This window comes from Benincasa hispida, chromosome 12 (genome assembly GCF_009727055.1).
Source record: "Benincasa hispida cultivar B227 chromosome 12, ASM972705v1, whole genome shotgun sequence".
Lineage (NCBI taxonomy): Eukaryota > Viridiplantae > Streptophyta > Magnoliopsida > Cucurbitales > Cucurbitaceae > Benincasa > Benincasa hispida.
Genome location: NC_052360.1, coordinates 31,960,147 through 31,974,440, shown reverse-complemented (window position 1 = coordinate 31,974,440; position 14,294 = coordinate 31,960,147). Strand labels below are relative to the sequence as shown.

At 29.8% G+C, this 14,294-nt stretch overlaps 1 pseudogene; it reads left to right on the top strand.

Moving 5' to 3' along the window:
• Nucleotides 1-5,232, top strand: part of LOC120093039 — a 13,388-nt pseudogene extending 8,156 nt beyond the window's left edge.
• Nucleotides 5,233-14,294: the final 9,062 nt, after the last annotated feature.

Sequence of the window (14,294 nt, the reverse complement as noted above, 5' to 3'; positions counted from 1 at the left end):
TTATATATATTTTACTCATGTTTTCAAAAATCAAACCAAAAAAAAAAAAAAAAAAAGTAGTTTTTAAAAACGTGCTAAAAAAAATTGGACAAAAAATTCAATTCTTGTACTTAAAGAAAGAAACAAATTATGGTAAAAAAAATAAGAAAAATAAGTTTAATTTTTAAAAAACTAAAAACGAAGTCATTATCAAATAAGAATCAAAAATTGTTTTTTTCCCTCATTCCTTTTTTTTTTTTTCGGTTTTTTTTTCCAGTTTTTTTTACATAGATAGAATTTGTGTCATTAAAAAAAAAAAGGAAAAAAAGAACCCCAAAGTAGAAATTAAATTTTCCACAACTTCAAATTTCAATGAAGAAAAGCAAATTTACATGCACAAATTTCATATATATATGTTTTTTCTCTATACCATATATGAGATTATATGAAAAATGATATTTTAATATTCCAAATAAGTAGCCCTTATTTCTTTTTTTCTCTCTTGAAAACACTATTGAATAGTATTGCAATAATTATGATCTATAGCGTTTTTTTTTTTCAAAGTTGTAACTTTTTTTAATTAAATAAAATAGTATATTAATAAATGAAGTTAGACATTTTCCCAAACCAAAAAAATCTCCACAAAATGTGGATGGATTAACACACAGAAAAATAGGGTGGGGCTGTTGGCCCAATTTATTTATGAAGAATATTTTGGTGTCGTGTCTATTTTGTCAATTAAAAATTGAACTGGCAAATTTTTCTTTTTACTCTTTTTAAAAAAGGTAAGTCCTTATATTTTTTTACTATATAATGAATGAGGGACTAGATTGTAACCTGTGCCTAATTATTGTCCCTCATTTATTATATAGAAAAAGATTTAATAATTTCACTTTTTTTCACATGTCAAAATATTATAATAGAGATAGATAAGTTTTAAGTACAAATCCTTGATAACACATTGTATATACAATAGAGCTATAGTTATTTTGACATTATCTATATGTTGAACAAAAATTACTGAAAGGGTGTGTATGTACATTACTTTTTAAATAAATATCTATTTCATCTTTTTGAACAAAAATTTAAAATTATTCTATGTTTACAATTTTGACCAATAAGCATATATTACAATTTGTGTTGTTTATAAAGTACCAAAAAAAGGGTTAAGTCTTGATATTAGAAGTTCAAAGTTAACTTGCTATTTACATCAATACTTTAATGTGTCACAACTTACAAGAAACAACAATAAAGAACAACGTAGTAAAATTCATTTTCATTTTTTGCCATTAAATTTTAATCCATTTTTAAATTTGTACCTTGATAGTTTAAATGTTTCAATTCTATTTGAGATGTAACAAAATTTCGATTGGATTATCACTCATTGAAATTTTAATAAAAGTAATGTGACATAAAAAAAAAAAACCCATTTCTATGAGATATCATCTTTAAATGCTAAATATCACTATACCCTACCTCAATTATAAAATTTAATGACCTTGTCTAACTTTTTTAGGGAAAAACATCCAATCTAACCCTACACAAAGCACATTGAATTGAATAAGTAGGTTTTGATATTTAATGTGCTAAAAAACCAAAAAAAGAAAAAAGAAAAAAGAAAAAAGATTGGGTATTTAGTATTAAAAAAATCCAACTTAGAAAAAATAATGTGTAGATATTACACAAAATTATTTTATTTATTTAATTATACAATATTATGGAATAGGAAGGCTGATAAAACTTTGGATTCTTAAGAGATAAAATTAAAACAATTAAAAAAGTTTAAAAGTGAAACTAAAGGTACAAGAGCTAGCAATTAAATTATTTAACTAAAAAGGAAAAAGTCAAGATATTGAAAAGAAAATAAAAATAACGTTTAAAAGAAAAAGCTTATCAATTATTCTTTACCAATAATGGCCAGGAAAGAACACAATTTTAAAGTGGGGATTTATTAATAACATTGTATTCTAAAATAATTATTTGTAGCGGTGCTTTTAAAAAAAATCAATGGCGAAAAGAAGTAAAATAATATTTGATAAATTTCAGTTTAAATTTTTTTAAAAAAAGTAGGTTAGAGTATTTGGTAAATAAATACAAAAATATCTTATTTTAGATATAATAACTAAAGTTGACTTATAATCAACTTTTTCTAAAAAAATTTTGTAATTTAAAATTTTAAATAATTGTTTAGTAGGATAAATTTGGTTTATTATAGATTAATTTTTAAAAACCAAGGAAAATGGTTTTATTTAAAAAAAATGAATATGATATATTTTTTTAAAAAAAAATTGATGCATTTGAATCATAAAAAATATATAAAATAGATTTGATTTGGTGAGAAATAGATAAATATATAAAATAAAGGATAAAATTGAAAATTAAATATTACTTAAAAATTCTACCTGATTTTAGGAGAATCTAAAAGTTAGAATGATATTGTTTTTAAAGTCAATGTGAAACTAACTTGTTTTTAAAAGTAAACATTTAATTTTATAAATGACTTTTTGACACAGTTAACACAATATCAAATGTAGTCTTCTTTATGATCCATAGTTTTCAGATTTGCATTTTAATTTCTATTTTTCATTAAATATCCACTTTCAATTTTTAGTGTTAATACATATTAATTATTTGAAAGAATTAAAAAGAAAATATAACTAATTAAATTTCATTATTTTTCATCACAATTAAAATTAATTTAAAAATTTTACTTCATAATTATCTTAAATTAATTAATAGATATTAAGATTAATATTTAACGTGAATATTTAGTGAAAAATCGTGTTAAAAAATTTAAATATTAAAATCTTTGAGATTAAATCGAAACAAAGCTATTTTACATGATAAATTAACGCTAAATACTTAAAAGTGAGTATTTAATAAAAACGGAGATGAATAAATAATGTGGTAAAATTAAATTGTAATATTGTTAATGAGACTATTTTGAGTATTGAAATGATAATAAATATTGTTAATTATTATTACTGTAATTTGTTGGGGGAAAGGGTTTGGTTGTTGTCGATAATGAACGGAGACAAGACAGGGAGGCTACTGAAATACGATCCACGCACCAAAAACGTCACCGTTTTGCTCAATGGCCTCGCTTTCCCAAACGGCGTCGCTTTGAGCGCCGATTCCTCATTCCTTCTAATGGCCGAAACCGGCACTCTCCAAATCTTAAAGTACTGGTTAAAGGTAATCAATATAATTACTTATCTCACTAATTTCTTTTTCCCTTTTGCTTTAAAATTAGTTTTACGGCTAAATTTGATAACTAGCTTTAAGTTTAGAAAAATATTGTAATTTTTAGGTTAAATAATCACATGTTTCGTCCTTTCTAAGAGTCGTTGAACTTTATAAAGTATTTAATAGATTTTTTTAATATTTAATTGTGTGTCTAATAGATCTTTAAAATTTAAAAGTCTATTAAATATTTATAAAAGTTTACAAACTAGGTAAACAAAAAATTTAAAATTTATAAATCTATTAGATTATACTTTTTCAAGGTCCAGAGACTATAAAGTTTAAAATTTTTAGTTTTAGAATGTTGAATTAGTGATGGACAAATGGATGAATGTAGTGAAAATTGGATAAAGAGTAAAAATTGTTAAAATCTAATCAGTATACAGTTCCATGTGATAAAATTGAAAGCTTGTGATAAAATGAGGGAAGATTGATACAAATTCATGTTTTTTTCCTTCTTTTTAAACTTAATTGAATTTAATAGGTGATCATATAGTATACAATGTATCCCTCATTTACATCTAATCCCATCTATCCATTTTTCTTACATAATAAAAAAGTAATAAAAAAATAACTTTTTTAAATTAAAAAAAATTATTGCATGGCGAATTTTTATTGGACCACTATTTGGGATGGTGATGCGGAAGCCAAGTTTTTTTTTCTTATAAGATTAAGGTTTTGTTTGAAATTCCTATAACTTTTAAAATAATTGTTGGTAGTTGTGTTTCTATAAAAATCAGCTGTGGATAGAAGTAAATGTTTGCTAAACTTTAATTTTAAATTAGAAAAAACTAGTTAATATGTTTGGTAATTTAATACTAAATTAGTGTAATTTAGTTAAATAATTATTTGAAAATATATGTGATTTGGATTGCAACTATTTTGATTAATTAAATAAATTTTACGAAATATTTTTTTTTTAGAAAAAATAATTGTTATAAGAATTTGGACCAATTAAAATTTAGAATAAATGTGAGAAAATAAATTAATAAAATGAAAATTTGAGATGGATATAAGGAAAGATACTAAATTTTAAAATTTAAAAACTTCATTAAATAATTTTTGAATGTTAGAACAATTTTAAGAGTGATTCTGAATAATAAATAAGTTGATATCTCAATCATCCTAAACGATTAAGATTATTTTAAAATAACTTTTTAAGATTTCAAATGCAATCCCAACGGACTTAAAATTTAGTTCAAAGTCAAACAAGTAATATCAAAATTAAGTGGGAGGATAAATCAGGTTATAGAAATTCGAAAACAGAACCTCAGGTTTTTATCATTATTACAGTTAAATCAAATGGTATACTTAAATATTTATTCATATTCTTAAACAAAAGGGTCCCAAAACTCAGTCGGTGGAGATATTCGCGCAACTCGAGCGGTTTCCAGACAACATAAAGAGGACCGATAATGGTGAGTTCTGGATCGCCATGAACACCGGAAGAGGGAAGCTCGAAACTCAGACATGGAAGGGGCTCGACCAGGGAGCGACATTGCAGCACGGCGAGCTGAAGATCCCGTGGATTCATGCCGATCCGGTGGCGGTGAAGTTGGATGAGAGGGGAGAAGTGAAGGGGATGGTTGATGGGGGGGAGGGTCAAGCACTGGAGTCAGTGAGTGAAGTTGAAGAAAGTAAAGGGAGGCTGTGGATTGGTTCTGCTGTTAAACCATATGTTGGTTTGATCATCAATGGATAGATTGATCATAGGGTACATGTGGACATTGAAAAGAAAAAGGATTGGATTAACTTTTGTGTTAAAATATTTTATCAAATTCTTGCAAAAAAAGATGTGTTTTTTTCTAGATTGTAACAAAACCCAACTGTTAAAAGAGGGGGTTTATAGTTCAAAATGATTTCATATACCATATCTTCCATTTACTTTTTATGTATTGTAGTCTCTTTCATCACTAAGGTGACGAAGAGAGATCTCACAATCTGTGTAAGTTACATGAGATACTCATTTAATTGTCAATTAATTGAAAGATAGAATTCATATTTATCCAATGATATCAATGTTTGTGAACCTCAAATGGATATCCAATCTAAAATTGAGATTTGGATCAATGTTAATCTCGCAATTTTTGCACCATCAAGAGATTGTACGTTGAACAAAAGTCCAATAAAAAAATATATAAAAAAAAAGCATACTTATATTAAAAAAAAAATCTACTTTTCCTTTCTTTATCCAAAGACACCACAAAAGAGACTGCCTAGCACATTTGCAAAGAACTTTCCCTTTATTGGGCACATTTGCAAAGGTGGTTTTAGAAATGTCCAAATATTTCTTCTCTCTATTTTCTCATATCTATCTCCTTTGCTCATTTAAGAGCAATTGGCCAAAAGAGGAATGTTCTTAGTCGTATAGCTTTAAACTTAATATTTCAGTTTAGGGTAGTTTGAGCTACACAATATGTTAGAAATAATGATATTGGCTAAATATATTTGTTCAAGATTTCTGGCATTATTTTCTTGGCTTTCTGGAGTTATCTCTACTCTTGTCTCTAATGGATCTTGTCTCAGAGGTTGCTCTTTCAATTGTCAAATCTACAGAATATTTCTTTCCTTATTTATCATATTCTGCATAACATTTTATTTGGAGTATTTTCCTTTCTGGTGTACTAACGATTTTGTGTGAGAATATTTCCCATTATTCCGCTATGTTATTTAAGCTCAAGAAGTTCTCATGCTAGGGTTGCTGCATCAATTGTTTGTGAGACTATCTTGGGAGCTTTACAGAATTCTTACAACACTACGTTGTTTTTCAAGAAGAATTATTTTGTGCTTTTTGTGACGATTTCACTTGTTCTTGCTACAATTCGCGATGGTTGATCTGACTTAGCGAGAGTTTAAAACTTTGTTCATCGAGAAGGATTTCTCAAGCCTTAAGGAGAGTTCTCAAGTTTAAACCTGTTGGATTTTATGTCCTAAAACTCGTAGTTTGTAATATCACATTCTTGTTCAATAAAGTTGTTATTGAAAATCTTTAGTAAATTTAAATTCTATATTCATAAATCCAATAAACTAAGGTTCCGAGGCTATTAAGTTTAAGTTTGAAATTTATGTAGTGACATAAATGTGGATCAAGTTCAAATATATATAGCCAAAATGGTTTATAGTATATGAATAAGGTTGGTCGCCTTATTCTGGGGACACTATGGATGCGGTCCATTTTTGTAGTTAGTACAAACGATGTGATCCTAAACCGTTTATGTGGAGACATGAAAATGGGGGCATCCTATGTAAAGAGTTTACATGATACTGAACCATGAAATAGTCACTTTTTACGTTCTAAATGTCGTTTAATGTATAAAGCTGACTATTTCGTTAATTGATGACCTAGATAACTTAATCTTAATCTTGAGCTAACTATGAACTCATGTTCACTCGGAATTATCCTTAGATCTGCATAGGTTAGGGCAGCTCATTATCGTTGGCCCAATAAGCCTCCCATTTCAGGGGTAAGATCAGGTGGATAGCTGGGAACATAGGGTGCAAGACGGAATTCACTCCTACCCGTTATAAGGATCGTAGATAGGTTGTTCCCTTTAGTACTGAATCCAGGTCTTGAACAAGGGGCCCCACCCTCTCATTGACCTGAGATGAGTTTGGTTTACAGGTTGGACCTTAAACCAATTGTTCATTAGAGGATCAGTGAAACTTAAGGCATAAGATATAGTCTCGGGGCTAAAACGGTTTTTATGACCCAGTCGAGATTACGAACAACCTATGAAGGATTAGCTTACTAATCATGGTTATATCATATGGACACAAATATATCTATAGTGAGTGGAGTGCAACTAGGGGACTATAGTGGAATGACCCGTGAGTTAACGAATGTCAATTAGCTCCATCTAAAGAGTTTAGCCAGCTAATCTCGGATCGTAGGAGCCCATGATCTATAGGTTCATTAGGTTCCCCTACTAGCTCATATGGAATAAACTTAGAACAGTATGATAGAATAATTCGAATTGTTCGAATTAGATGAAGAGAGAGAAATCGACAAGTATATGTGATATAGTGGTCGGTTTTTTAGTTTAGAGATACAACTTTAATATTTAAATGTGATTTAAATATCAAGAATATGAATACGTTCATATTCGGAAGCTCGGAAATAATGGAAATGGTCAAAGATGTAAAAAGTCAAAGCGTTGACTTTTGACTTTGAAAAGTCAAATTTTGACCGACCTTATATTCAAATGTGATTTGAATTTCGAGAAAATGAATACAGATTCATGCTCGGGAGGTCAAAATTAGTCAAAATAGAAAAATCATAAAAAATCAAAATGTTGACTTTTCGATCAAAGTTTGACTTTGACCAAATGACTATTTTCCCTTTGACTAAAGTTAATGGGAAAATCCAAACTTTTGTTGGATAATTCCACTAAAAAAATAGTGGGGCCAGGTGTCGGCTTATAGTGGAGACATTAAGCCCATTTAGATAGTGGATTTTAGGTGTTGGGTTTTTATGAAGTTATTTCATGCAATTTTGCATGGCCCTTTTCTATAAATATGGGCTTGTCATTTTGGATTAAAAACTTTTGAAAATTTTGCAAAATTAGTTTTTAAAAATTGGACTGAAAAAATCCAAACCCAACCCAAATTTCACTCTACTATTTCCATTTCTTTTTCTCTCTCGGATTCTTCATCCATCGGGTCCTACAACCCGGTTCTGAGTCAAGAGGATAGTAGGTCAGCTCTATGGTTGTCTGGTTCATGTTCAAGTGGATATAGACGGGTTTCAAGAGCTTCAAAGGTAATGTTTCTAAAAAACCCTAATTAACTAATTTAGGGTTGTATGTTTAATTTATGCGATTAGAGTAAAATTGATCCTCAATTCGGCTGCGCATGCCTACTTTTCCATAAAAAAACTTTGTTCATCGAGAAGGGAGTTCTCAAGATTTAGGGGAGCCTAAGTTCACATATGAAAGGAGTTCACAAGTTGGAGGAAAGATATCATCAAGTGAGAGGGAGTCTCACACTTAGGAGGAGCCTAAGCGTTTCAACACTAATATTCACATACTTAGAGGAACCTAAGTTCGAGAGAGAGGGAGTCTCACATCTACATGAAGCTTAGGTGATCAATTAAGTCAGGTTGTATGGGTGTCACTGTAATTGTTTTTATTTACATATAAGTACAACATTGTAATTTCCTGACTTTTATATATTAGTGAAATATTTTTCCCACCACACTGCCCCCGATCTCAGATGTTGGTGGTTTATCACTGGCTTGAATTACTAATCTTGGTTTGTTTATTTTGATTTACTCTCTATCGTTTTACTCTTGTTTTACAATGTTTCCAAAATTGCCCGAACGTAGTGTGAGACAAGCATAATGAGTGCAAGTTACCACTTTCCAAAATTTCACAATGTTTCAATTGAGTATTTGTATCTTGAAGTGGATAAGCCAAAGAACATCTGCAATGGTTATTGATATAAAGGAAATATAATACACATCACAAAGTGCTTGAATTTCTTTAAAGAAAGTAAGATATTTAATTGTTTAATTTACGTGTTTATTTTTCAATATTTACTCTATTTTTTTCTCTTATTTGTAATTTTCCAATAGTGTATAAACTTAATGACAAAAGTTTACAATTGTTGTTTTGTAACAAACTCTAAATTTCAAGGATCAAATCAAATTTTTCATAGTTTAGAGATATAATTGAAATCAAAGATTAAAATGAAAATTTTTCTAGTTTAGAGATATAATAGAATGAATCTCGAAGTTGAAAAGTATTTTTTTTTTTTTTAATATATGATTTAGAGAATGCACGATATTGTGTCCAATAAGGTCATTAATTCAAAGACGTGCTTGTGAAGAAGTTAGGAAAGATAGCGTCTGAAGATAAAATTCGGACAAAGAACGTCATGCTTTTCTACCTAACTTTTATATGCTTCTAGTTCAACTAACTTTCGATTTGAGGGACATTTATGAATAAATCCTAAACTAAGAATATCCATAGATATTATAAGTCCACCTCAAATTGCTAAAATCAACCTAACTCAATTAGCATAGTATTTCTGTTTCAATCTTAAAATTAGAGGTTCGAGATACATTGGACTTTTTATTTTATTATATTTTTATTATAGTATCTAAAACTTATTATTAAAAAAATCGTGTTTTGCAAACTATTTATCAAAATATTGTGATTTTTATTAAAGGGGTGTTTAGAGTGAGGGCATGAGTTGCTATGAGTTGAGATATGAACACTGGGAGGCTAACTTTATGTCACTGATATTTTAATATACTCATGTCCACATGCCAATAGCGCACTCAACCCTCATCACTACCGATGCTCCCGTTGCCCAACTCCAACCACTCTTTCGGTGGCCAACCTCGGCGACTTCCGACATGGCCACCTTCACAAACTCCGAAGACCATTATTTTAAATTATCATTACTACAAATTTGGGATTTGTTGACGCATGAGGCTTTTTGTTTTGTTGACGCTTGTAACATAAAACCGTTAATAAAACTTTAATTTATAGCTTAAAATAACTATTAATTTAAAAAAAATATATATATATGGTTATAAAACATCAACAAAACTTTATATTTAGGTTGACACACCAAAACGTCATTAAAAACACCATTGTTGACAAAAAAAATTTGTAAGTTCTGTCAAAGCAGTGAATTCCCAATTTTGTTTATTAGTTTCTAGTATTTTACATTTGTTCTTTCTAGTCATTTGATATTAATAAAAGTACTTTTAGTATATAACAAACCAAACAAACTTGTATTCTTTTGAAAAAGAGTTACAAGACACATGAGTATTCTTATTTTAAAGAGTTTTTATCAAAAATGTTTAAATGAAAATGACTTTTTGAAAAACATTTTTTTCCAAGTTAATCCAAACATAAGTTTATATTATGGGAAAAACATAAGTATGAACTGAAATTTAAGACGTGGAAAGAAGTTGTCAAACATATCTATCAGATAGCTAGAGGATTTGGATGGATGTTTAAGCTATGTGAGACAAATTGTACTTCTAATAATTTGCCAAAATTCAACAAATTCCACCTTAGCAAGATATTTGAAGAATCCACAGCTTCTGCAGCATTCATTGTCTTCACCAACAATCATAATTCCCATCTCATAGAATTATAACCTACCCCACCATAAAGAGTAGACCACTTGGAATACCATCTCTCAAGATTTTCCTTTTTCGTCACATGTCGATAAACCATGCTGATATTTATGTTGCAACTTCCACTTACTTGGTTCACCTGGAAGTCCTTCAGTCATCAACACAACTTCCACTACATACCTTGCATAACCACCAGTCAATGTCTATGTGCAAACTTTGGTAAAGTAAATATACCACGAGGATGAATTTCGTCTTCTTCTAAGGAAGTCATCGTCTCCTCTGACAAGAAAGACACCGTCAGCATCCGATCTAGATTCCTTTGATGAACCTGCTCTATTTTTCATGTGCCTAAACTGTTCGTATGCTCAACAGTCTATCTTCTGCTCGAAGACTCTCCTTATTAAATCTCTGCTGGAATCACTCCGGAACTACATTGGAACACCATCACCGCTTAACTTGCACTTGTGTTACCCATTTTGTATCAACACATCCTTGACTTGTACTTATTTCTCCACATCAAACTTTATTGGACTAGCTTGACACACATCTGCAAACATCACAGCCCGTTTCAAGAATTCTTTTCCGATGTGGAAGGTCAGACATGCTACAACCACAAAGCAAGAAATCAAAAGAAAACAATAAAATTGAAAGAAATCTACTATATGAAAAATTGTTACAATCACACATAACAATTATCTCCTCAATCCCAATTACAAGAGCACTCTCCCAAAACTTTTGACTAATCACACATTTTTCCCACTCTCTAACTAGAGAATACAAAAGAAATTTAATAAGAGTTAACACATTAAGCTTAAAGTGTCTATAACTTGGACGACTTGAAACTAGAGGCATAAGCTCTTTTTATAGGCTTGGAGCTCATCCTCATTATTCAATTTAACCGATGTGGGACAAACTGCACTTCTAATATTTTTTCAAAGTCCAATAACTAGGTGTGTGTCATCGATTAGAATAACAACCCCTTGATGCTCAATTTGGTTCTTCTTGGTCCTCTAGTTGCATACTTTGTATGGTACAAATATTATTTGTGCTTTACATGTTCACACCTATGTCCGTGAGCATATGATGATGAGGGACCAAAACTTTAGAATAACAATGTGGTGTATGAAGATACTATGACAAGGGACTGATATCAAGTCATCGCCATTTAGTTGAATAAACAACATCCAAATGTGTTTAAGGTCCCGTTTGGATGGACTTGAGAAAAAAATATTTTTTTAAAAAAATCATTTTTATTTAAACACTTTTGATCAAAGTTGTTCCAAATACTCTTCAAAAGCTATTTTGAGTGGTTGTCAAATACTCTAATTTTTTCTAAAGTGACTTATTTTTTAAATTAAACACTTGAAAATGCATTTTAAATATACCATAAATGATGGAAGGTATGTCTTATTTGACGTTGTATGATGAACCTCATCTAGTACATAATCGCAGCAATTGTTCCTCTATTGGAGTATCATGCTCTCAAGCAAGTCCTCTACGTCTAGGTCCAAGAAAAGGTGCAACATATATGTTATATACATGATGCATGAACTTCATGTTTGTGTGTCACCATGGTTGCATAAACTAAGAATATCTAGATTTTATGATACATCATAAATATTCTCGAAGCATGACCCCTTCAAATGATAGAAGGTATATTGAAATTCTTAAAAATATGTATAAATTTATCTAATATAATTTAGATTTGAGTTATTTTATTAATATAGAAAAATGAATAAAAATATATATATATATATATATATATATAATATAATTTTATTGTCTATCTAGATAGACTGTGATATTTTACTATTATTTATAAATATTTTCAGAAATTTTATGATTTAAAATAATTTTTTTTTAGATTTTGATCAAAATTTTGCACCGGTTGCCCATATGACCGGGACTCACGGGTTGGTAGTGGTTAAAAAATGGAGGTGGAGTGAAGTGAGAGTTAGAGTTGAGAAAATGGGAGGAACATAAAGATTTATATATATGTTATTTCTCACTAAACTATAAAACCAGCCAAAGCGAGGAAAGCTTAATTCGCATACGATTATAAAAGTATTACGAGATCTGTGGTTCGAATCTAGTTGACATTTTTTAAAATGATAAGACATCCCTTAATCATGCGGCAAACACATTGTCTTTTCCTTACTCCCTTAGTTCATATGATTGTGTTTGAGGTGCAGAGTTGAGTTCATATGTTTAGAGTATCTTGTGTAATTTTTTTAATTCTAAATAATCTACTTTTATGATTAGTATTTTTGTTTTGAAACTTTTTTATTCAATAATTCTACCCATCTTTGTTTGAACAAAATATGGAATATGGTTAAATAAAATAAGAAACCAAAGAGAAATCAAATTTTTTATTCCTAATTTTTCTCCATGAATTTCATTATCGTTTTATTCCTTTGCTTCTTATTCCTGCTCTATATTTTACCCTGTCGTGAACTTTTTTAATTAAATCTCCCCTATCATCTTAGTAGCCAATAGAATGTCACCACATTCCTTCAACAATTTCATTTTCTATTCTTTAAATTTAGAGGATCATTAGAAAACAAATCTCCATTTATCACTAATTCTTGCTATAAAATGTTCCGGGAAAAAATTTTCATTTTATGATTTTTTAATTATATGTTACATAATTTTTGTCTAAATATTCTCATCACTTATTTGATATGTGAATTCAATTAAATAAAAAAAAAAGTTACATATTTTTACATATAAATATTGCACTTAATGTAAACAAAATACTATTATTTATATGATCATCAGTCTTATAACTGTCGAAGTTCATTATCGAAGATGATTTCTTATGGAGTTTGTAGTTGGAGGTGGCTGTCAAAGCCTAAAGTTGGTTGCATGAAGATGGTATTGAAGTTAGTCATCGAATTTTGTCATCAAAGGTGGTTTTCGGAGCCCGGAGTTGGTTGGGTGAAGGTGGTCATCGAAGTTGATCATCAAAGATGATTTTCACCTTAGTTTTTAGTCGGAGGTGGCTGTCGAAGCTCGAAGTTAGCCGCATGAAGGTATTATTAGAGTTAGTTGCCGAAATTTGTTGTCAGAGGTGGTTGTTGAAGCCCCGAGTTGTTCTTCGGAGTTGCTCGCTTGAAGGTGGTCATCGAAGGTGATTTTTGTTGGAGGTGGTTGTCAGAGCTATCATTGGAGGTGGTTGTCGGAGCTCGAATTTCGTCGTCGGAATTTTCATTGGAGGTGGTTGTCAGAGTACGGAGCTGTCTCTTATACACATCTAGATGTGTATAAGAGACAGGAAGTTATCATTGGAGGTGGTTGTCGGAGCTCGAAGTTGGTCGCTGGAGTTGTCATCGAATGTGGTTGTTGGAGCCTGGAATTAGTTCCCAGAGTGTGACCATGGCCGATGGATGGAGCCATTGGAAATATTGGAAGAAGGGAGAGTTGGAATGAGTTAGGGTGAGTAGGTAAAATATATCAACTCAACTCCAACATTTAAAGTTGGTAGGCCAAACAATGAGTTGGTATATTATATCAACCCAACTCAATTATGTTGGTGAGCCAAACACCCCTTAACAAATAAGAATCAACCCCTTAATAAAAATTTCAATGGTTTTATAAATAATTTGCAAAACACCATATTTTAATAAATAAGTTTTTGAAACAGACGGAAAAAAAAGTCCACCCACACCATTCAAATAAGTCACAATTTTATTTTTCTATATATAATGTAACCATTTTTTATGATTCTTTTCTATATTTAAATTGTTATGAGAAACTGATAGATTAGAGAGGGTAACAAGTTAATAAAAATATTAATATGAAATTAATTTTAAATACTACCACATCGTTAATCAAATTTCAATAATTATTTTGAGCATAATTCAATTAATTAAGACATGATACAATTGATCAAAAGGTTAAATCGAATCTTCCTTTCTCTCATGTTAAACTAAAAAGAAAAAGATGGTAAATTCTATTTTAAATTTAAAATGATTGTTCA